Here is an 11,816-nt window from a genome sequence, read left to right as displayed (position 1 = left end):
CAACTATCGACACTTATTTAAACTTCGGGCCTACTCGGGCCTAATTATCGCATATTCGGGCCTTCTCGGACCTACACGTCGAATGTTCGGGATTACACATCGAACCTACATCTCGCCATGTTCGGGCTTACTCGTCGAACCTACATGTCGCATGTTCGGGCGCCATCTTTTATGTAGCGCGACGTCTACTTATTTAACGTGCCTGACGTCATTCTGGTTCTACGCTACAATGGTAATGTCAGACCCACAAAAACAATTAAACAAATAAACAAAAGGCAATCATTAATAACCTATTTACCTTTTGTCCCAGGGTAAGTGCCATCAGTCGGAGCCCAAGAGATTACATAGGGTAGAACAAATCACACCACAGGGTTAGTTCTATATATACTGTAATTTCTATAAAAGAGCACATGCATAAACATTACATCATTGCCCATTTCACTCATACATTCACACACGCATTCGTATCTCGGCAATCCAAAAGACATGAGTAATTAGTACAATAATAGTTCGGCGGCATGTTTAAAGTTAGCTACATTAATTTAAACTGTTCTTAATTTGACATTTACTTTTGCATTTACGGAAAACCATGTTCCGGTAGGAGCTTAACCTGCACGACAAAAACACTACTCCTTTTATGTTGTTGTAATTGAATGTTAATCTTTATATTGTTACTTTTGCAGTTAACTAGGATCACTGTTATATGATTATATTGACAATTTATAGCGTCGTACAATTTGAATGTTAAATACTTTGGATAATTGAATAAATGAAAGCTGTACGGTTTTACATGTTAAACATATAGTTGATGCAATTTAATCACCGTAATAAGCAATGTCTTGGTAATGTTTACGTAATTAGCGAGTTCATTGGATGTCACGACGGGGCTAACGAAGCTTATCCATTTTCACGTCCATTCCGGCTTACCTTTGTCGGCTCTGACTGAAGTCCTCGTGGTGGAGTCGGGGATGTTTGCGGCGTGGTCAATAGATGGCTTCCGGGCGATAAGATTGGATCTCCGCATCTTCAAGGATTGGCAACTGGGTCGGACGCCCCCCCAGCAGGGCCTTTCTCTGTCTCTACTCCATCTTGAGAGTACACAGACACGTGCGAAATAACACAACACGGAACGGTGCGACACACAAAGCGGATACTTTACGCGGGTGGTTCGCGAAAGATTGTGCACGATAACACGCCGAAGAAAATCTGAGTAAAACTGGTGTCTTCCGCTTCTCTGCGCGTCTATTTATTTGCTATTCAAAAGGTTCGTTACTGTACCCTCTCTTGCCAAGCGTTGATAAATTGTCCTCAAATCGTAGCCTCTTGTCCTGCTATCTTCGCCCGTATATTTGGAGTTCTTTGACCCTTCTCCAAAAGCACCTCGAAGAGAGGTTACCCTAAGACCGGGCCTATTGTAACCTGCACGTTCGTTCCGAAGACAGTGCCAGGGAGTCTGTAGCTATTGTTATCCAGTCTAGCTGTTTAACCTTTAATATCGGGCTTAATTTATCTCCTATCAAATTCTGCTTTGGGGATTTCGTCGATGATAATCTGCTGCTGGGCTGTCTTTAATTTCAGTTGAATCTGACCATTGGTAATAAAGTTGTATTTTTATATTTCTTTACCCGAGGCTCGGCCTCTTCTCTCGGGAAACAGGCTAGTCCTTCGCTCTCCGCCGTCCAACTCCCGGTGAACAGCCACAATCCAATGCATATTATTGCTTATTACGATGATTAATTGATTTACCTGATAATTAGCAAGATTTTATCGTTATAACATATCAAACTCGTAGAAAACCAATACAGCAAGCCAATCACTAGAAGAATCACATCACCGTAAAAAAAAAATTGAAATCACCAGAATAGTCATATCATCAAAAATATCGTAGCACCAAACACCGTTGAGAAAAAATATAAAAATACGTAGAGAAAAAAAAATGAAAACTGTAGGTCATAGCCTCTGGTATACTCACAAAGTACGAGCACCAATAACTAAGTCTTGAGGCATGGATATAAATAATTACATAAGTGTGACACTGAACTAGTTTTGAATGAACGATGACAACAATAAAAAAAACATGTCAGCACAGTGTGAAGAAATGCCGTATAATGCACGTGGTTTTATTTACTGTGCGCGGAGTTCAAAGTACACTCGGCATAAGACACACAAGGTGGGGCGGAGCTTTGAGGTAAAGTTACCATGGCAACGCTGTAGACTTCATGTCGCCATAGGCTGGACGTTCTTTGCAGCTGACGATAAAAAAAACACAAAAGAAAGAGACGTATCTCTAATCCAGTATGGGCAGCACCCATGGTCACAAACTTTGGCACTGTAAAGGACATACGTGTGTACTAATTGCGTGTGCCTGACGGTAGTTGAGGTAGCTGAGCACCGGAAGACATTTAGCCGATCAAAAATAACATATGCATCATATGACGTCAGGAAACAAGGGCAGGATGCACTCAGTGGGAGGGGCCTTGCCGATGTAGGTCGCCGTGACGTCATGGAAGGGCAGTCTGGAAGTCAAGTTTGCGATGGCGCTTCGGGGCAAGAAACGTCCTGGGTAAAGCGCTCCAGTTCTGCATCGCGGTCCGGAAGATGGGAAAAGCAGCCAATCATTCCAGACAGGATTGGGTCCTTTTGGTGCTGGAACTCCATAAGATCGTCGGCGTTCTCTGCGATGAGCCTAGATCTCTCGCTCGATGGTACAAGCCGGTGGTCGTCATGATGAATCCATCCGGTAGCATCCGTGGCGATGAGAATGAAACAAGCGCAAAATGGGAAAAATTAGGAAAAATGTAAAAGGTAATGGAGCAGATTTACAATAAATGATGACGGGTTATAAAATCGATTGAAAAAGGACTTTGAGATAAAACTGGTGACTTATTTTGGGGGGGAGGGGAGGTAATATCTGAACGTAGTGACGGCGAAGGGGCCTTATTACTGATATGACGTAGAGTTTTTAAGGGGACCTGTTTATGAGTGTCAGGTTTACATGAGGGAAGTTCGCCGGGGGGAATGGGGAAGAATAATTCCATGTTGTAAGGAAAGTTCGCCGGGGCGCAACGGTGGGGGGGGGGAGTTAGAATAGTCGGCTTAGCCGGGAATGAAATGAGAAAAGAAAGGAGAATTCAGCGATAATAGAACGAACTAAGTGATTACGAGACATTTCCTTCTGTAATATGTGTAAATGTCGTTTATAAAAGCAATTGCAAGAATTTTACGTGTATTGTGGACAAAGGTTTAAGCGCCTTCGATTCGCTGCTAATAAACAAAAATTGAAAAAGAAGTGAAAAAGAGTAAGTAATAGATTTGTGTAATAGTTCATTGAAAAAGAGAGTAGGTTTTAATTGCATGGGATATGAGCTATAGCATGTTGTATGCTATCAATATTTGAACTATAAAATTAAAGAAGAGAGTGGGAACATTTGCCTATATTTATTATATGCTTTGTTAACATATTTAGTGCATTGCAGCTTTCAAAGAAGCAGTTCGCGTTACACCTGAGCGTAAATAAAAAAAATGCTATGGCCAAAAGCCAAAAGTTCAAGCAAGTTCTACGCAGTTCATTTGTTCTTTAAATCATTGATCTTGTTCTATCTTAGTTCTTTCTTTCTTTCTTTGTACATTTTTCTTCATTTGAGCGTATATGTACCAGCAAATGGAAAAAAAATTGCTAGTTAGAATCATAAACGTGCTAAGTACTTATTAGCCAAATCAGCTAAGTGATATGTTCTGACTATTACTATGCGTATAATCGCAAATTATAAAATAACATTCAAATATCTGTAAAATAAATTATTAGGCAAGAGATGTATTATAAATGTTCCGACGATTGAGATAGCATTCTGTAATCCTGATCTTGTTAAAAATAAAAATGAGTTCGTTCTAACGCAGAAATGCAGTGCGAGCACGGGAAGTGGAAAGAAGGGGGGGGGGTCGATGAGCGTGAGAAAATGCTGGATCATGGGATGTTAGTGTGTGCAATGTACGTAACGAGGAGGCTAAAGAGAGTGATAACGGTGTGGAGTGTTAATGAATTTTAGCGTATATGTTAGTGGGGTTTTTATGGCACTAGTCGTAGCGGGCTTTGAGTCTAGAAATGGTAATAGTGTCGGTCTTTTCCTTGCTCCTGCCGTCGATGAAAGTGACTTCGTAGGAATTCTCATTAACTTTGCGAAGAATAGTTCCTTTATACTTATAAGAGGACGCAATGGCTTTTGACACACCTGGAGTTGGAGTGGCATCTAGAATCCATACATGTTGTCCTTGTGAGTACTGTATTTGCCTAGAAGTGCGCTCTGTGTACTTTTTCTGCTATTCGTAACGCTTGTGTAAGTTGTCATGTGCGGTCTTACGTATGAAGGTCAGGAGTTCAAGTCTCTGTGCGTTCGTCTGGGAGATATTGTCGGGTTTCGAAGGAAGGACTGCGTCTGCTAAAATCCTTGGGTTGTATCCAAACAAAGTAAAATACGGGTTTTGGAGGGATCCAGAATGGATTGTAACGTTGTGGCTGAACGTCGCACTAGCTAAATAGTCACACCACGAAGCCTTCTTTTCTAACACAAAAACTCGCATAACTTTCTTTAAGTAACTAAATGAACTTTCAACTAATCCATTCGTGAAATGGGCACAAGTATCTACATATTTTAGTTGTACGCCTGTAATATTGCCTAACTTTCGTAAGAGTAAACTTGAATTGGGTGTTGAACGATCTAAATAGATCGTTTCCGGGATGCCATGGACTAAAAAGACTTTCTCAACTAAAGCTGTTGCTATGTTTTGTGCATCATGATTAGCCAAAGGAGCTGTAATTACGTATCTTGTACAACTATCAACTACTGATAGAAAATATTTGTATTTGTGCGTTTTTGAAGAGACTAAAGGACCACATACGTCAATATGAATTCGTTGGAAAGGAATTTGGGCAGGTTGAAATGTTTGCAGGGTATGTGGTTTAGAACCTTGTGGTTTCTTTGAAATCTGACAAGGGATGCAATGTCTAACCTTATCGTACACAAATTTCTTCATATTAGAGAAAAAGTAGCGCATAAGCATTAAATTATATGTCTTCTGTGCACCTTGGTGACTTCCGTTCATTTTGTGTGCATGAATAAGGTCGAAAACTTGATTTCTTAATGCATGGGGAATACAAAGTCTATCCCGATTACCAGTTTTGATTTTATTAGTCCTGTATAAGACGCCATTTTTGAGTACATAAGAATACGAAAGTTTCTCTAGCTTTGGATTACTAGGTTTGTCTTTGTTTTCTAATACGTCAATAATGTCTCTAAAATAGGGGTCTTTACGTTGTTCTGAACTAATATCAAAATCTGCTGCTTGTGCATGAAATACTTGATGAAAGAACAAATCATCATCATCATCATCATCTTTCTTGTCATGATTAGTCTTTTCTATAGGGTTGTCTTTGGGAATGACAGGTGACTGAGTGTTTACTGTATCATTGGGAAGGACTACTGGATGCTGGGTCATAAGGGAAGCAGATGGTGTAAAAAGTACAGGCTTATGGGTATTAGGTGTCGTAGTTGTAATGTTCAAATTGATATAAGTCTTGGATCGTGGACTTAACTGAACTGTGTTTGAAAGGGTAGCTTTTCCCTCATACACATTTACATTCTCAATTTGAGTGAATATCTCATGGGACAGCTGGTGAGTCTTGTACTTTGATCTTAAAATACTATAATTTGGAGTACGTCCTAAATGATAAAGAGTTATTGTGTTGTCTTTTAACGACATTTCGCACCTCTGCGTTCGTAAAAAGTCATTTCCTAAGAGGGGAGGGACGTTAGTTGAATCTACTATTCTAAATGGGTGCGAATATTTACGCTTTCCAATTATGATAGGAAGAACTACAATTTCAGACACATTCAGTTTCGATTCGGACACACCTTGGATTGTGGACTTTACCTTGTATGTTTTTCTTTCAGTAGGAAGAAGGTGGGAAGGATAAATTGATATTTGGGAACCCACGTCAATAAGTAAATCTACTTGTTTCCCTTGTATGCTACTATTGATAAAATATAGGCCATTTCTCTCAATGATAGGAACTTTGTCTAATCTGGTATTATCTTCGATTTCGTTCCTGCAAGTCGAAGACGATTTTAGTTTAAACCACTGTCTCGTTGTGACTTGTAAAAGCAGTTGTCGCTCTCGTGATTATAACGACCACAGAACTTACAGGCTGATGTATTTGCTTCGTCGCGATTACCCTGATCTCGACGTTGAAACCTCTTGTTACTATTACCTCTGAACTGGCCTCGAGAGTTCGACCAAAAATTTCCTCTGTGATTAGCTCTATTATTATTATTATTCCTGTAGGAAGAGGAGTTATTATTCCCCTTGTTGAAAACTCTGTTCCCTTTGTCATGTGCGTGTTGATTAGCCGTTTTCGCAAATTCCAGTACATTTGAGCAAAGAGAAAGCTGCATTGGCTCTTGCGAAAAGAGGGATATTTGCGACATTTGTGACGAAAGTTTATTTATTTCGTCACTAGAGGCGGCATTTTGAGCGTGTTCTACTGTGGCTACGGCTGGTGGCGCCGCGCAGCGAACACTATCAGAACTCGGTACTGCAAACATGCCAGATTGTAACGCTGAGAAACTGGGTGCTTGATAGGTCTGGGAAGGAATTACAGGAGCGGGTTGTGATTGTAGACTTTGGACTTGATGAGTCGATGGTGGGAGAAAAGGAGATGGACACTGGTTGTATGACACAAACTGCTGAGTCGGGTTGTGAGGATTACTTGGGAGGGGGGAGTAGACCTGTCCATGCGAACAGCTGTGAAGTGGCGTCGGGGTGAATGTCTGAGGCAAACTTGCCTGAGCGATTGCCTGATCAATTTCCAATTTCTCCTCCATCATACGGGAATTAATCAATGACTGTTGGCGTTCGAAATTTTGTAGGTGGGCAATTAATTCTTCTGTTTTGGCAAAGTGCTTGTTAGTTAAACAGCCAATGTATTTGGCTCGCAGTCCCGTGATGATATAAGAGAGCGTTTGTTCTTCAGTGGCGTTCGGGAAGTATTGCTGGACTAATGCCTTCTTAGCAATAACGTAGGTGTGAATGGGTTCGGTTATCATTTGCTTCCTTTGGAGTATTATCTGTACGGGATCTGCCGATAGGTACGAGCCTTTAAATAAAGTGCTTAGCTCGTTTTTGATATGGGTGTATGTCAAGTCTACAAAATTGGGTCGTTTCTGTATGTCATGAAAATAAGTTAAAGCGGTGTCAGTCAAAAATAAAGGCAACATCTCTTTACTCTTAGCTTCCGACCATCCTGCGGCGTGTGCTACATTTTGAAACTTGAGGAAAAATGAGTCAATGTATTTTGGGTCATTTCCGCTAAATGGTGCCGGGTATAATGCAGTTGGGATTGGGGTGGCCATGTTAGTGGTGGGAATTTCTACAGTTACGTTATCAAAGCTATTAGGATTGTTAGAGGGAGTTGAAACGGGAGCTGGGGTACTTGCTAAGGGCTGAGGTTGATTTCTATTGGGTGTTTGCAGTCCAAGGACAAATTGAGGGTAATTTCTAATAGCAGACCTTAACCGTGTTAGTGGAGGGGAGGGAATTGGGGAGAAAGGACGTGAATTTATTGGATTTGCCGTGATTGCAGTTGCTAACTCTATGATTTGGTCGAGGGAGGAATCTAGGTGTTCGTGCAATGCTATCTGTGACGTATTCATAAACGAAGGTTCGTCGTGCTGACCAAAGAACAAATGAAAGTATGGGTATACAGTTATTTATGTCATTAATATATCGCTGGTCAAATAAGTATAAGCAAGTGTTCTCATTCCTGTGTGAATGATGCTTGAATACATGTTATGCAGAAGAACTAGATTTTGTTGAAAAGGGGGGGGACTCGGCATAAGAGAAAAAGAGGGGTTGTTTTCCATAGGGTAATACACAAAATTGTCACTAGGTCTGACGCATCTTAAGCGTACTGTGGGAGTATGAGTTGGAATTACTAATAATTTACTTTAAAAAAATGCTCCCAAAGTGGGAGGGAAGGGGGGACTAATTTAATGTAAAGCAATTCGTACAGGAGGGTACTTAATTGCAAAAAGGGCCCGAAACACCTAAACCATGTTGTAATCCCGTTTTACCTGGGATCTGAGGTCACAGGGAAGTTTCATTTAAACATTTAGGTAGAGCTTAATAATATCTGTTGGCTGAACCTGCTCCGATTAGGAGGGTAGAGATATGGAAAGTTGGTGTAAAGGTTATTCACGCTTGTTCATACCTGGTAGGTGTGTGTGATGTCTTGTCCTGATGCTTCTTGCAGACCGAATCGTGACAGTTGCCAAGGTTCTATCCAGCGACCCTCAGCTCACCAGACCGAGCGATCCCTTGCGACTTGTAGCATGCTAGGCAGCGGTAACTCCGTGTTCCATCGTCGTAGTTCAGCAGTGTAATGTGTTGTAAAGTATCAGACTAATTATCCATGTAGCGTCGATGAGTGTCAAGTTCTAATAGAGAGCGAGCTCCGGGTAGGAGCTTGCTTTTATAATCTCAGGCGTCGAAAGGTTGTTAAACCTTTCGAACACGATGAATCTTGTTTAGATCCACGCGTTTGCCTTCCAGTTCCTTGTTTAACGGAAGTTACAAGTCAGCGCATTCTTGGGATCACTCGCTGGTCGGACAAGTTCAGGAAATAAACAAGTGTGAATATTAACATGACGATGTTTTCTCGGTTTAATAATCTCCATATCTCTACAATATATATATATATATATATATATATATATATATATATATATTAAGAAAGTTTTTTTTGTATTTATAATGATAAGCCTTTGCATACGTTGTTAATTCTATATTTTTCGAGACTTGAAACGAGAACGAGAATTGCCCTCCCAAACCGGGACGGATTTTTATAAATAGAGATGAGACTGTCAATGAGACATTTACAACTCTCAACGAGAACGAGACCAAGGCTACCATGTCTCGTCTCGATAAGATCCTTAGTGGCGAAGTTGTGAACCAACCAATTAATGCGTTCGGGGTAACGAGATGAGGCGGCTTTTATCGAAGTACAAAATTCAAAATATATCGTACCATTTCAGTATGGGATATTGTTATACACATGGGCATATATATAGTTCACGTGAGTGGGGTGAGGGGGAAGGTGTGGATCAACTTTTGGTATGATTAGGGTTGCTTTATTTCGTAAGTGAAAATCCAGGACACTGGTGGCCGGAAGCTTGTTGGGGAGCAGGGGGTGCTGGACCCGACAAAGTTGTGTGTATGTAGTCACGAAGTCACGTTAGTATTGATACTTTTCTGTTCATCCCGTGTCACTGCGTTTTTAAAAAACAAATATCTCTAAGGTGACTCGAGGGGGAAAAATAACTGATTTGACAGTCTCAATGCAGCTACTTATTGCAGAAATTCCGAAACTATCAGGAAATTGCAGACATTTGGTCTGCAGTCCCATCTGGTGTGTGGAATTATGTAATTTCCTTCCCATCCGTATCCCGTCCTACGTGTCTAATTTAAGAGAATAAAATAAGTCCGAAGAAATTTTTATGAACAAGCGGATGAACAGGTAACTGGTAATTTTACTGAACCAAGGGAGGTGGACCCGTTGAACCACCCCCCCCCTTAAATACGCCCTTGGTTATACACATTATTTCCTTGTATTAATTATACATAAACTAAGTATTAATATGTACTGTGCAACCAGGCGCGTATATTCTAGGCTACCTAGGCTATCGTCGAAGCCCATATTAAAATACAGGAAATAATCGACTCGCAAATTTAACCGATGCTTCACTCTCAATTAACGACCAAGAGTTAAGCGCTAGTGTATGGTCGTCTTTATTTATCGTCAGGCTTCTTCGTCTGAGGGAAAAGTCTTTGAACCAGCAGGCGGTCCTTTCAACCCATGACGTATTTGTGCTGGCAGGGACGACCTTGGTGATCCCTCGTGCTGACTTCCAACCCCAAGCGCTGGAGACTGGAGGCTTCTCTGCATCCTGGCGATGTTGTAGTTTTGCCAACAATGGAAATACGAAATTTGCTAAATCATTGGAGGAAAATATTATAGGCGAGGGTGCCAATGCAAATTATCCAAGCTAGGGGGATGCCTCATGAAAATTACATCACCTCCCCCACCTCCATCCCTTCGAGCATTGCCCGTCTCTTTTCCAGTTCCATGAATTTCGTCACATACAAGCATTATACAAATCCACCAAAGTTAGTGATTTTCCCCTGAAGTTGGCACTCTGCTTCTCGTTGGAATTCCACTGTGGTCGCAGCTATATGGGACATTCTGATAATGTCAGCCATATTGCCATCCAGTTTACTTCTGTTTCAAGCAGGGCCCTCCCCCCTGTCAAAATGTCAAAACCTTTCGCTCCTTTTTATAAATAAGCATGAAATAGTTGATTTGATATATATATATATATATAAAAGGAAAGCTTCTATGCTGAAACTTCACCCATCACACGTCATTCACTCATATCACTTCATTCTAATTTCTATTTCAGGACAGACAATCACAAATACCCATGCCTTACCCGGGACTCGAACCCGGAACCCCTGGAGTTGTAGCGCGGTCTGCTAACCAGTTCGCCACGGAGATCGACACCAGTCCCTCACAGGGGCCAGCTATGGAATAGTTTATGTCCATTGCTTACTATTGTTGTTTTTAATGGTAAGATTTCGATGTAAACAAAAACAAATCCAAAATGAATGAGGAAGATACCCCCCCTTTTTTTTGCCGTACAGATTTTCATTTAAAATTCAAACACTACTATATTTGGAGATAGCCCTGGTGTTGGACTCAGCATACGCCACTGTGTGCAACTAATGTAATATTCTCAGTGTATTTTCTCTTAATTGCCCAAAAATATTTGATCATAACTTGCGCAACAGAAATGAAACACAAATTGAAATTGCTTTATGGAAAAGAAAGTAAAATAGGCTTTATAAATAAAGTGAAGAATGTGAAAATTCTTATTTTGCACTACATAGGTTACGGTAAATTTCGATAATTATAAGTTTAAAATATATATATTTTTGAAAGTTTGGTCAGCAACCAATTTTACAAGCAATATTTTTTTGCATGACCTGAGAACACGCACGCAGCTGGGATATTTCATGGAAGAATGATTATTGCAAAGCATAGCTTTCCTTTCCACTATCGCTCCTTCTTCCATTACTTAAATCTGTACAGATTTGTAAAACTGCTGCACATGTTCTCTCACCGTGGGCCAGTGGCGCAGGAACGTTTTTAATTTGGGGGGTACAACATTCAGCCTCCCATATATATATAAACACACATACTACTGCACCTAGAAATACATTTCGGGGGTCCAACCAAGTGTTGCAATAATAATAATAATTATTATTATTATTATATTTAATTAAATTAAAATATTAATTAAATATGTAAGTTAATTAATATTGTATTGTTGTTATTACGTGAATAGGTAAAAGATAGTAAAAGAATATAGATATGACAGCATCTAGCTTGCATGTAGTTAAGATCGCCAAGATTTGCATAAAAAAACTGCCCTGGCAAGGAATTTAATGTCAAATAGAAAAATAATTGAATATTTATTGAATAACAAACAGAAGTTAGATCCAATTAACGAAAAGTAAAGTTTCTGATTAATATTTTATGGATATTACCATTAGTTGTGTGCATAAATGTTTGGAACCTTCCAAAGCCGTATGAGCCAAATTCCTTGCCTTCCAATAAGTTCAGCGGAAATAACCATCGATTATATAGCAGATGCTAAACAATTATATTTTGATTATTTACTTTTACTTCTTGGTAAGTCTTTCGG

This window comes from Lepisma saccharinum, chromosome 1 (genome assembly GCF_977018435.1).
Source record: "Lepisma saccharinum chromosome 1, izLepSacc3.1, whole genome shotgun sequence".
Taxonomy (NCBI): domain Eukaryota; kingdom Metazoa; phylum Arthropoda; class Insecta; order Zygentoma; family Lepismatidae; genus Lepisma; species Lepisma saccharinum.
The sequence above is the reverse complement of the archived record's forward strand: the minus strand, read 5'-3'. Positions refer to the sequence as shown.